At 35.8% G+C, this 14,250-nt stretch overlaps 1 protein-coding gene across 2 annotated transcripts in view; it reads right to left on the reverse strand.

The window, feature by feature from the left end:
* The window catches only part of Aldh-III (Aldehyde dehydrogenase type III), a 199,302-nt gene that overhangs the window by 161,158 nt on the left and 23,894 nt on the right, over positions 1–14,250 (reverse strand). Inside the window, exon 1 of one of the 2 annotated variants that reach the window (XM_090415161.1) lies at positions 3,463–3,514. The exons of the other annotated variant lie outside the window; for it this stretch is intronic. The gene's annotated coding sequence lies outside the window, so the exon portion shown is untranslated. Of the gene's footprint in view, positions 1–3,462; positions 3,515–14,250 lie in introns of those variants that run through there. 2 annotated transcript variants of the gene reach the window in all.

Here is a 14,250-nt window from a genome sequence, read left to right on the forward strand (position 1 = left end):
TTAATGTACTTTTAAAAGTACTTCCAGTGTCTTTCATCTGTGGTACTGCAATAGGCTGGAGAATCTGCATTTGCCACGAGCATCGGTGAGGTGTGAGTACCCACCATTGGCCCGGTGACTACTGTTCTGCTCTGCGAACGGCCTACGACAAGGTTTCCCAAACCTTTTTTTCCGTGGCCCAGAAAAAAAAGGTTTGGGAACGGGTCACGAAGATGACCCAAACCCTTTTTTTTATGTGCCCCCAAAAAAAAGGTTTGAGCGAGTCACGAAGATGAAGTTTAATACTTCATCTTCGTGACCCACTAAACTTTTTATGGCCAATAAGTAAAATAAAACAGATTTAAATGTTCATAGAGTTTTCATTTATTATTATTATTATAAAGAAGCATTTACTCTCACAAAAATCTAAAGAAATCAAACTAAAGCCAAGTAATTTATTAATGAGAAGTGTGATGCTGTTAACTAGAAACTCAGGTATAATAACGGCTCAAAAATTATTTCTTCATGAATTTTCCGTTAGAGGGCGCACACCTGGAATATACGCCCTTGCTATGTATATGATGAAGTAGATGGTTAATGCAGTTTTATCATTTTTAACCTTTAAGCAGATGCTTTACGGCAGTTCCGCCCGCAAAAGGGTGGACTAAAGGTCAGATAAGCAGTTATATAAGTGATTTTATAGTGCTGTTAAAAATAAATACAGATAAAATATATGTACTTCAGCCTAAGAGATAAGCCCCACGGAATCTATCTATAAAAACTATAAGAAAAAAGCAAAAAACTAATTGGAGATTCAAAACTGTAGTTTTACATTAATAAAAAAAAATCGGTAGAATATTTGGACTTCTACTTTCACAATAATAACCTAAAGTGGAACTACCATGCTTTATTTTTTGACCAAATATTCTAATACATTTCTAACTCTATTATCATTTGTAAACTGTAGTATTTAGAGCATTGTTTGAATGACTATAATATTTGTATTGCATTCACTCGTGTATTGTACTGTTTTCACGTGTATTACTTATTGAGTAGAATACATTTTGAATTTTAATTTAAAAAGTCTGGCTAGTTCTCATGATTATTTATCACGAAGTGGTAAATGATCTATCACGTAATTAAAGTGGATGCTGTAACTGATCAAATGTGTCACGGCCAAGTAACGTTCCTTTTCTTTAACCTAATTTATGCTATAAGAAAGAAGCAATCCTCTTTCTAAATCATGTTTCAGGAACTTTTTCTCTGGATTTGTCTATTTTATGGTAAGGGGAAGATTTGCAAATTTCTATCCCATATCCCTAATAAACAGACGTTCCGTACATGTGAAGGGAAAAAAAAAAACCAAGCTGACATCAAATATTTCATAAATAAATGCAACAAATGATATATATATATATCCTTTTAGTACATATCGCTGTTCTATCTCTATCTTTGTTATTATATAATATCGTGTCTCTAACACTGTATTTATTCCGGTGTACTGTTGCGGTAAGGAGGCAATGCACACATCAAACGATGAATGAGAAGAATATTAAGTTAGCAAATAGAGTGCCACACAACAAAACTGCATTAGGTATTCTTATCAGTATCATACTATTATTATTACGATGTGGACAAGCACTAACACATACATTGTTCAATGTATTATTAGCGTTGGAGATGTAGGGATGATATAAATATCTATTGTATTAATTCGAAGAAATTTCAGGCATTGTAGAGATAAAAAGATCATTTGGATTTGAGTTACAGCTGACTCTTACTGTAGGTCATTTGCACAACTTTCTTTCATCACCTCCAATATTTTTATTTTATTTTTATTTTTTAAATCTCTTTGACCTATAAATGTGCAATTCAACTAATCTTTGAGTGGGCTGAAAGAAATATAGTGCATTTTCTTAAAGGCATATTTCTTCAGACTACTACAAAACTAGTATTGGTGGCCTTGTATATGGAGAACGTTTTTAAATTAACAAGCCGAGCTATTCATTGGGTATGGACAGTTCGTTTGTATGGTGCACTAGATGTGCACCATACAAACGTTTATTAACGTTTATTAACTATGGATGAGTGTTAGGAAGGCAGAAAAGTCTAGAAAATAAGGGTTCAAACGAAGCTGAATCTATCGTGAAGGACAGCCAGCGATGTTAATAAGTGAGAACGCGCAGAACGAGCATGGAAGCCGCTTTGCTCTGACCCCATTCCATAACGTCGCTTTAATTGCCGAAAGAACAGACAGACTCCATTGACAAATAGAGGCACGGATGCAATAAGACCCTAGGAGGTCACTCGTTTGTCCAAGGTTAACAAGTGTTGCTACCGTCATTTGTAGCGTTTTAACACCATAAGTAATGCACGAGGGTGATAAGGGAGGTCAGTGAATACAACTTAAAAATAGTTTAATAAAAATAACTCCTAATTATAAATAAGAGTCGCCGTATTTTGCAACTTGCGAATAGTAGGCCACCATTTCTTAAGTTACTAACAATAAAGATTAATAGACTGCCCTTACGATTTGGTTCGAAACGACAAGTTCAGTTTTGATTCATTACTGCAGGTGCATGACGTGCATGGATATATCTTTAATATCATTAAGTTAATTGCTTCTTTCAGAGCCCGAGAACACAGCGTGAAACAATGGAACATTAAACACTTTTGGATTCATATCTTCAACTACGACTTTTAATGAGGAAAAAAATAAGTTACCATTTTACAGTTAATTCACATACGTACTACGGAGCCATTTCAGCCAGGTAGGGGATCTGAATACAAATATGTTTGATCCCAAATGTATCACAACCCACAGATGTCTAATAACTGTTTTGCATCTGTTTCGCGTTTGAGTAATTTCCTATAAACCTGCTTTAATTAACTAAAAATAGTATTATGATCAGTGGCAGCTCGTGGCTTGAAATCGTGGGGGCGCTGCAACTTTCGAAATATACATACACGCTGTAAGTACAGTGTATACGTGTTTGGATAAAAAAAATCAAAATTATGGTGAAAATTAAAAAAAAAATGAAACATAAAAAATATTGTTTATTATCGATAAAATTATACAGTTTAGTATAATTCAAAATTACTTAAAAATAAAATCCATCATCTTAACCCCAATAATGTTTTAAAATAAAAACTACAACAAATGTTGTCTTTAATTGTAATGTCCAAATATTTAAAGAGACGCAGTAAACACGATAAGCACTACGAACACTCTGCAAACTGCATATAAACAACAGTGGAACTACGCCACGGACAGTGTCTCATTACGCTAATAGCTCGCATCTCACTATGACGTGCATTTGCTTGCGCGAGTAGCAATAGGACGCTGTGGTAAACACGTTCTTAATATGAATATTTACTAATATCCTACATGTTTTTCTTGTGTGGAATGCCTTTACACTACATTTGGCACAGGAAACAATAGATTAAAGAGCATTTTGCAATTAAGTCTTATATTTCCAATACCTGATTAAGTCTTCGGCTTCGACTGGCGTCTAGAATACGTTTTAAACCTAAATCATCTGGCAGTACTCTTAAAATTATTCCACACGGACACTGTTGTCTTCAATGACCTGCTACCACTTCTATAACTTATTGAAGATATGGTTCGATGACGTCACTTGAGATTTTATGTGATCATTAATCAGTGCAGGAGATATCAAGAGTGTTCATCGCACATTGTTTGAAATAGATTATACGACATTTTTTTTTTTTTTTGAAGTTTCTGTCCGAGTTTTTTGTTGCATATCTTACAATGGTCTGAAAACTTAATTATTTTTTTAAATTAAGAATAAGATGCTTATTTTTGTTTCTTTACTATGTTATTTTTCTCGATAAAGCTGTTAAGACATTCAAAGACACTGTTATAGAACTGTTATGTGTAGGCATATAAAGGGTGGTTCAAAATTCCACGTACAAACTTTGAGGGGAGGTAGAGAACATCAAAATCAACCCTATTCACATAGGAAGGCATAAACCGGAAACGCCACCCGAAAGTGATAGGTGGCGCTGTTTGCCAGCGCTCCAGGTGAGCAATTGGGGCTTCCTCATTCAAGCTTTCGACGTCGTACGAAGAACATAAGTCTTTTTAGGAACCCCGAGATGGCAGACATGCACCTCGTTTACCATATCCAACTACTATTGAACTGTTCAGTTAGGCCTAATAAAGTTTTTTACGCTGCTTACTGCCTTGCGTTATTTCTGTATCTTTGTGTCCCTGTTAGTATCTTTTTAATGTATTCTATTATTGCCAGCAAAGGTTGGTGCATTGCCAACAAAGGTTGGTCGATTGGTAGGGCCTCTGTTACTAATGGCTCAGTTAAGTAAGTTTGAGCGCGGTTAGTAGTTGGAAGGGGGTCAATCGTTCGATGCTGCTGGCCCACGCTCCCTGGAGGTATCAAATCATAATAATATAGTTTAGTTAAATCAATAGAACGCATGTCAAGAGGTCTTGTAATGATTCCAACACGATCAAGTGCAGTCTGATGTTTGTTAGGATTTTGTCTTTTGATTTAGTTGTTTGTTTTGAGTTCATTATTTTCAAATTTTTCTCTGAATAGTTTTTCCAGTATTTTTCCAGATTTTACTTTATATATATAATATATATTTTTACTAAAATGCATGTATTCGTTTCTTTGTTCATTGCATGGTTCATTTTTTATTAAAACCTCATTCTAAATTTTATTAGAATGAGGTTTTGTTATTAGAATAAGTGAACTGTTAGAACACGACGCCAACTTTCTAAATACTTGATCTTTAAACTTTACTAATTAGATAAAGAATAGATTTTATCTAATAAAGTTACGAAAATAATAAAATTCTTGGTAGCAACAAAACACATATCAGGAACTTCATGATAAAGTTATCAAATTAAACGCGCGTCAAGGTTTGAATTCTTCGTGGTTTAAATGAAGAATGTCGTGCAGTGATCGATATTTTTTAAAGAGAGAATAACAGTTCTAACTCTTACAGGAATAATGTGAGAAATAATAATAGATAAATGGTAAATCAATAACTTCGACGTTGACCTTTAGTTAGATAAGCCACTCAAAACTGACAAAAGAATTAAAAGTATTGACGTGTGATTTTCGGCTTGTCATTATGTTGTTTATGTAGAAGGACGTGTGATTGTGTTTGCAAAGTGCAAGATCATCTCTGGTTAGTGTCCTTACTGTGATCTTTTAATCGACGATGTAGATGACGCTGATAAAGTTTGTTATATTTGTAATACTACAAAAAAGGGAGCAGGATGATGTAAGTTGAAAAAATCGGATTACTGTCAAAACCATTAGATAAAAATCACGTATAAGAAGGAGTGTTTACAGCCAGTGCTCATTCTAGCGAAGCCACAATCTTAAATTTAAGAATTAAAGATAGATTAACATCTCGGTAAGCTAAAATGAGACTAAACAAATAACGTCATGTGCTTATTTGCAAGAACAGTTGTTTCCAAAGTGTGATGACTATGTCAGGTGGGATACGTGAATAGCAGCTTCAGTTACGTCGAATTTCACAATGCTGAAGCTATATGTATAGATATAAACCCTCTGTCCAAAAAAAACAAAAACAAAAAAAACGAACTTTTCGAAAATAGAAGAAACTAGTGGCGCCCCCAGTTGCATCTTTTTGTTGTCGAGAGCAGCAACCTTCATTAGTGTTGTGTCAACTGTTTATGACATTTGTTTCGTTAGAGGCCGAGTTATAGTGCCAAGAGTGACGGTGTGTTTTGACGAACGGTCGGAAAATGAGTTTCAAACAGAGCTGCGATTGACTTTTGTGGTAAACTTGGTAAAAGTTGTACCGAAACGCATCAAATGCTTCAAAAAGCATACGGTGATGAATGCTTATCCCGTACTCAAGTTTACGAGTGGTTCAACCGATTTGAAAGTGGTCGCGAGACGTTTGAGGACGACGAAAAGCCGGGCCGTCCAAATACAGGACCGAGAGAAGTTGACATCCAAAAAGTGCGTGATTTCATCAAAGAAGACCCGAAATCGTCCGTGAGCTTGATTGAAGATGAATTGGGGATTCCAAAATCAACTGTGCACAACATTTAGAACGAGGGTTTGGGCCTTCGTAAATTGAATTCGCGATTTGTTCCCCACAAGTTGACCGACGACCAAAAAATGAATCAAATTGAACAATGCAAGGACCTCATTAAAAACCACTAGTAAGGACTCAAACTTCCTTGAAACGATCGTTTCTGGTGATGAAACGTCTAGTTTTGAGTATGAGCCCGAAACAAAGCGCCAGAGTGCTGAGTGGAGACCACAAGAAGAGGAGCATCCGAAAAAAGTCGCTTGGAGAAGTCAAAAGTAAAGACAATGCTGATTTGTTTCTAAGATTCCAAGGGCATTATCCACAAATTCATTCTTACTGGCAAAACGGTCAATGGTGAATTTTATCTCGAAGTTTTGAAGCGATTGATAGCGAGAATTCATCGCGTAGGGCATGAATATCGTGACGACACAGTTCGTCAAAACACTCTGTCACTCTTGGCAGTATAACTCGGCTTCTAATGAAAGAAATGTCATAAACAGTGGACACAACACTAATGACGGCTGTCGCTTTCGACAACAAAAAGATACAACAGGCGGCGCCACTAGTTTTTACTATTTTGAAAAAATTCGGTTTCTTTTTGGACAGAGGGTGTATAATGCCACTTGCCATAATGCTTTTAAATAGCAGTGTATTTTAAAATTGTATAAATTACAAATTTGATTTGTCTTAAAATTATTAGTGGTCTATGATTCTAAATGCACGATGATTTACTTTAGCTTTAAAATAACTTATTTCCATACTACAGCATAGAAACACTGCTTGGACAGAAGCCAACAGACACCATAGTGTGAGGAGCAAACAACCATGACACCCACCTTAATAAGATATCGGATCTCCTTCTTCTGCGATGACTGCAGCAACCTACTGGGCATACTTTTCATAAACATACGATAGCGATCAATGGAAATTTGGGACCATTCTTCCTGTAGGGATGTAATGGGGTCCTGAATTGTTGTGGGGAAGACGTCCCTTGCTCTCACCCGATGCTCCAGTTCATCCCTCAGATGTCCAGTAGGGTTGACAGGGCTGCGTGGAGGCCAGTCAAGTGTGGTGACGTCATTTCCACAAACCACGCAGTTACAGCAGTAGCCTGATGACATGATGCAGTCATGCTGAAAGAGACCATGGCCAGTTCCCTAGAAACGCCACAAAGTAGAACGCATTGTATTGTCCAAATGCCTATCAGAGTTCAATGTTCATGACACTACAAACAGGTCCAAGGGCCAACCAGGAAAAAGAGGACAATGCCACCACATCGCCACCTCCGAATATCATAGTTAGGGTTACTATCTTTGGCAAGAGACGTTCACCAGACATTCACCACACCCATCCATCTGCTCGGCGAGAGTGTAGCATGATTCGTCGCTCCATAACACAGATTTCTAAGCTTCTACGTTCCACTGTACATGTTCTTTGCACCACTGATGACGTGGCACGTTGGTTTGGATAATGTGAGGCTCGCACATTGCGGTCCTGCCATTGAAACCCATGTTGTGAGCCTCGGTGCAGAATGTTTTTGTGCATATTCGTGTTCCAGTCGATGCCCGAAACTCCCCATTTAACAAGTTGGCCCACGAATTTGCGGTTTTTACATATTATCCTTCATAGCATCTTGTGGCCACGTTTGGCGAGCGTGGTTGGTGGTCCATTGTGGACAGCACTTGCAGTTGACTCCCTGCGCTTCCATCTCAGTATGGTATCACTGATTGTTGATCTGGGATGGCCCAATTTGTCAGCAATTTGCCGAAAATATAGGCTTTCAACATGGCATCCTATAAGCATGCTGTTTCAGACTCCGTGAGTTGCAAATAAAGTTTTAAGTTTGATAAAACATTGATAAAAAAAGTAATCAAAGTTAACCGAAACATTACTCAAATATATAATTAATGTACAATTCGCCTTTATTTTAAAACCTAATTCAAAACAAGAAAATAATTTTCAATTCGGAAGATGAATAAAACAGCTTGAATTAAAAGAAATAAATTTAACGAAACAAAAATAAAACCAAGAAAAGTTCAAACCACTTGAAAACAAAGAAAGAGTATCTATAATAACGATATTTTTTTAAACTGAAGTCCTAAACTGCGACAGAATATTATAAACAAACACAATTATTTATTGAAATGATTTTCGTTGTCCTAATGGAAGGCAAAAGTGATTTAAAAAAGAAAAGTATAGGTGCTGCAGAGTCAGATGGATTTCGCAAGCAGCACAGGGTATACTTAAATCCATTTTATTACTCGTAAAACTTCAGGCAACATGCTTGGACAATTCATTTTAAATAATAACATTCCGTTTCAAAGAGAAGCCTTGAACCATAATTACAGGAAAAAAAAAGTCGCCGAAGGTGTACTTAATATCTTAATATTTGACAAAATTTCCTGATTATTCTTTAGTTAAAAAATAAAACTTTACATGCTTTTTATTTCTCTTCATTGTCATTAATTTTGCCTGAATTGTACATGCTTTATAATGGAATATCAAACAGCAAGCAAACAGGGAATCCTAACGTACTTATAGACATGCGCATGAAATACAACAAAATGAATTCTGTTTTTTCTTTCATGCTGTGATAGAAGGTTGAAAGTTATCGTTTCCAGTAAAGTCTAGGCATTATACTTCGTAGAAATATTATAGCGGATCTGACGTCATTAGCAATCACGGAACAAAGCAGAGAAATATACAAATGCCACTCAAAAGTTGGCGAACCAACCACCAGAGGGACATACAGTTAGTAATACAACACGTTGCCAGGTATTGTTTATAGATGAGTCAGCGAATTTTGATCACCATTATTCTTGCAGTGTTTTCGTATAAATGCGGGTTGATAACTTTTTTTTTTTATTTTCTGTGGCTCGCATACACTATACATTATTGCAACGGCACAGCTAAGTCCATGTTTAGTGGCTGATTTCCTTGTAATTTCATTTAAAAAATTGAGTTTCTAGCTGGGAAAAATCCTATTGAATGAGAGACCTACTGATTTTTCTTAAAGTGAAAATTTCCTTATCATTATTATTACGTGACATCTTCAAGGAAGTCCAAAAAATCATCATGAGAGGGCGCTCCATTCTACAACCCGCAGCCGTCTACCGTACTTAATCTTAAATTAAGTACAGACAAGCCACTAATATGTAATTAATATTTATTACTTTTTGAAAGCATTCTAAAGTTTTTTTTTATTATTTTACTGGGAAGTGAGAACATGTGACTCAGATTATTTTCAATTTTGGAAAGTTTAAAAGTAAAGACGACTTTGATCTTAAAGATACGTAATAGCTTTATGATGAACGAAGTACAAGGATGCCTTATACACTTCTTGTTTTTCCTTTATTTATAAACTAAATTTATTTTTGTATGCGATGTGACGCATTCAGATCTTTATATGATCAAATTCTCGGATATGCCACCTTTCACTCACCCCCCCCCCCCTCCATCAAATACGAGATTAATTCCATTTAAAAAGTACCAACAGACGAAGAATAGACACACAGTTATGGAACATTGAAATAATAATAGTTATTAGTATCTATGTTTATTGATAGATGTCGCCACGTATCAATCAGTTTTACATTTATAAGTGTTAACCTAACAAAAATGTTTACTGACATGTATCCAGTGTGAAATCAGAAGGTAAAAAAAAAAAAAAAAAAAAAAAAAAAACTGCCACCGAATTTTAAGTACAAATAAATACTGAGTAGACTTACCATAATTTTTTTATCAAACCGGGACATTTTTGAGCGTTTGCTCAAAACAGAAAATAACGCCTTCTACGCTAAGTACTTATGATTGAAAAGGCTAAATAACGGAGTGGTTAACAAAAAAAAAAACATTTCGTAGTAATAATTTTTAATTACTCTTAACTGAACATAACTTATTATTAAAAAGTTATTAATATTTATCACTAGCGTGAACTTTCTTTAAAAATTCTTTGTTATTTTTAATCGCGTCGAAAAATTCACTACAATTTAGTTCACTATTAAGTTTGCAGCGCAATACGGCTTTTACTGTTGATTCAGCCATTCTACCTCTTTCTTCAACCATATGTTATTGATTATTGAAAATATCCTTTCAACAGGTGATGTGTCTGGCAGGCTGAAAATGTATTCTATAATTTAGATAAGATTGGGCAATGAAATGTTCTTTTATTTGAAATGACTGAATAGTTGTATCCATTTTTCTTTGCAACTTGTATTTTTCAAAATGTCATAGTTTACCGACCAAAAAGCTTTTGCAATCACCACTTCATCAAACAGTTCATCATGTTTATTGCATTATTTGCAAGAGTTCATTGTTGTTGTCAAATTCATTGTTGTTTATCCAAGTAAAAGATTCTGCTCCACTAAAACTGTTTTCAGCTCAATGTAAGAAAGACATCGGTCATAAAATTTTGTAAGCTCTTGTAGTATTGTATTAATATTAATACTTCCATTATTTCCAGTATTCTAAAAAGCTTTTTTGATTTTTGAGGTATAAATTTATTATCACGCCTTTCCTCAAGATTTGTTTTTGTTATATTATGAGTTTTCATAACTGACATTAAATGGTTTGTTAGTATTTCTGCAGTTTCACCAGGAACTGATTGAAAGTCTAAAAGTTTAACTTTTACTCCACAATCTGGTGCAAAATACCGCACAACACATGGCACAGTTTTAATTTCTTTCCTGTTGGAAGACTCAATTGATATCGTCACAAAATTTGTTTTGTTTAAATCTTCACAGAGCCATTGTTAATGTAAGCTCAATCACATTGTTAATGACAGCTTCCCATTTCGTTCTACTGAGTCTAAACTTTGTTTCAAAAAGCTTTGATAACAATTTAGATGATCAATCGGCAGACTTAAAGCTGAGATTGTGAATAGCAACATGAAATGAAAAAGTTGCTTCTTTAGCAGCTATTAAAAATTCTTTGTCATTTGGATCGGCACCTTTAAAATATGACAGTATCTTTGAGGAAGTTTGCGGCTGCTAGACTAGCCTTATGTTTCGCACATGTCAAGTGATTTTTTATGTACGAACGTCCACCATGAGCCACAGAAAATTCCGAAGAGCACTGTTCACATTTCACTTTGCTAATATGACCACAAACGTGTTTCAAAAACGGATAATCCCTTTTTAATTCATCCGTAAACACACAGTTTCTTTTTGGCATTTTGGGGTTAAATTAATTTAATGAAGTAAAAAAATCACAAACAACATACCGTAAAGAAACACCGACTCGGAATCTAAACTCAACTGAGATTTGCGCATGCTCAACAATGACTTGCGACGCAGCGTACAGGCCAGAGTCAAAGTGGGGTTTTCGTGTTGCCTAATCGCCATTTTCCGAGGCTGTACTTTTGGTACTGCGTGTATATTCTGGACTTTTAAATTTTTACCAAATAACCGGGACAAAATGACAAACTGGCCGAGACGACGGGACCCCATACCTTCAAACCGGGAGGTATGGTAAGCCTAATACTGAGGATGTCCATAAAGTATTCATTCCATTATAAGTCTTAAAAATTCACTATCTGGTATTAGTTAGGAGCCATTTGGGAAATTAATAACTAAAGGCTGTTGATTTAATTAAGTAGATTACCGCAAGCAATACAGGCCTGGTTTGCCGAGTGGTTAGCTTATCGGCTCCAGCTTCAAATCAAACAATCAAGACAATCAAACATCCCGCCTAGGCAGGGATGTTTGATTGTCTTCCACCTTCATACATTCATTCATACAAGTGAATAAACACTCTCCCGAGATGGACTGGGTCACCATGGGAGAAGTAGACCCAACCCTCCCACAATGGGGGAGGCCTTCATTAAATTTAAAACAAAATGGTGTTTGCATCTATAGCGCATGCTACCTGAAGGAAAGACCGTTCTAAGTTCGATTCTAGAACGTGAGTTTGACTAATTAAACTACCACCTTTTTTTTTTGGGACCGATTCCCGAGTTAGTCGATCTCTGGCATGGGAAAGTAGGGATTTTTCTCCTGAAAACTCGGTTTTGTCATTCTGCAAACTTAAGAGAATTGATCGTAGAACCCACGCTATATCAGAGTTTGAATAGTATATAGTGATAGGGAGCATCAAATGGAGGTTATACTTTCCTCCCGGCCTGCCAATTAAAATCATAATAACCTTACGCCAACTATTCTGTAATTCAGTGTTTCTCAAAGTGTGGTACGCATACCCGGGTGGTACGCAAAAGGTCTTCAGGGGGTACGTGGCAATTTTCCGCTATGCATAATTAAAGGAATCGTTATATTTCTCAACAAATAGTGCAATTAGAGACAATAGGATAAAAACGGCACTAATAATGAATCACATCTCCCCTCCAACAGAAACTGCTGTGCAACATATGATTTTGCTTGACACCACCCCCGTCGTTAACGTGTCTAAACTAAGAAATATATAGCGAATGTGTTTCAGATATGGAATTCGGTTGAAGGGAATTAGCATTTCAACTCAACTGTTGAAATGCTAATTTGTCTTTGGTTCGCGCGATCTTTTGTTAATACCGCACCAATCATATGCAGTTCTTCGCTGCTCTACGTATCTCAAGTCTTGTAAATTACTGGTAATTTTTGCTTGAAATAATGGGAAAGAAGATGACGATATTTGGGTAGATGACTTTGACGATGAACACAAGCAAACTGTTCTCGATGCCAAAAGTAGCTATGGCGAATAGGAGCTTCTTGGTAGGTCGGACCATTTTCAGTTTCAAATGGTGTTTCTGAAAATCCTTGCATATATCTCGCACCACGATTTTTAGCTTTAATTTTGGGATAAAAGTTCGAGTTATATTCGAGTACATAAGGTAATTTTTTTTAGCTTTCAAATTCTTAAGTATGGATCATTGGTTAAAGACTGCAATATAGTAGTTACAGGTTAATGAAAGCAATATAGCAAACACAAGTAGCTGTAAGCAACAAGAAAACGTTGATATTGTATCTCGATGAAATGAAATTGATAAGGGTGTGTCGTCTGACATCTCTAGAGAACCAACTAGGAAGAAGATGAAAAACCTTCGTATGATATGAATTACTTGAAATGTGGATTTTCATGGACGGGAAATGAAGAGGAACCAATTGCACATTTTGTTCTATTAAAAATAAATCATTTTTTGGTTTACATGAACATATATATTCAAATAACATAGAAATTTACAATTAAATATACTTTATTCATTTATTATTATTTTGATAAGGGAGTACTTGGTAATAATGAAAATTTAAGAAGGGGTACGCGGATATCTGAAGTTTTAGAAACTGCTGTAATTGGCTAAGGGTGGAAGCTAGCTGCCAAGCAGTCTTCAAAACTTAGGGAAAGAGTCACGCCTACTCCGGGAATTTTTTTTTCAGACCACTACAAATAATTCCGTAAACCAGAATTAATAAAATTAATAATTCAATAATAATTAAAATCAACTCAAGACATGTTTTATTTCACAGACTAATCCGCGAAGGATGCAATGACAATAGTGAAGGATAAAACAGTGTGTGTGCGTGCGTGCTGTAGGAAACCAACTATCTATTTGCCGAGCAAACAGAGAATTGCAAATACTGCGTGGTTCGCAAAAGGTTGCAACTTTGGGCATACAAATTGTAAACCTGCAGAAACCTCTACTAAATGCATCCCAAATGGTACGATGCGATTTAAAATATGCATTATACTGTCAGAATTTGATCACAAATCTTGCCCCAGTGAAAAGAGAACTAACGAAAAGTTTTTACCTGAAAAATTCCACACAATTATACAGTGATCACCAGAAAAGTCAGAAGAACAATAGATGTAACACTTGAATAGCAGAGCTGGCATCTCTTCGAAGAAAGTTCTATATGTGGCGGATTAAGAAAGACTGTTATGTTAACCTATTGTGTTTTTTCGTCTGAGTAATGAGCAACGTGAATTTTGGACAGGGATATCCTGTCACCATGAGGTGTCACTGGCAAACTCTCCTCATTGCGATTAAGGTTTTCTAAATAGCATTTGACCTGAGGTCTTTGTAATCAAATTGCATCGTGATTACTAAGCTATGAAAGCTCGCTATGATAAAGTTTTTTTTGCGTGTCTACTTGGAACTTTTACAAAATATCAGAATTTCTCCCACACACATATACCATACTTTTCTCCCATCCATCCATCCATCTGTTCATTGAACATCATCAGATGCCGTATGGTCACACAGTTGCTCCGTGATGTGCCACACTA

This window comes from Typopeltis vanoorti, chromosome 26 (genome assembly GCF_054136105.1).
Source record: "Typopeltis vanoorti isolate ZY-2024b chromosome 26, IOZ_Tvanoo_1.0, whole genome shotgun sequence".
In the NCBI taxonomy this organism is placed as follows: domain Eukaryota; kingdom Metazoa; phylum Arthropoda; class Arachnida; order Uropygi; family Thelyphonidae; genus Typopeltis; species Typopeltis vanoorti.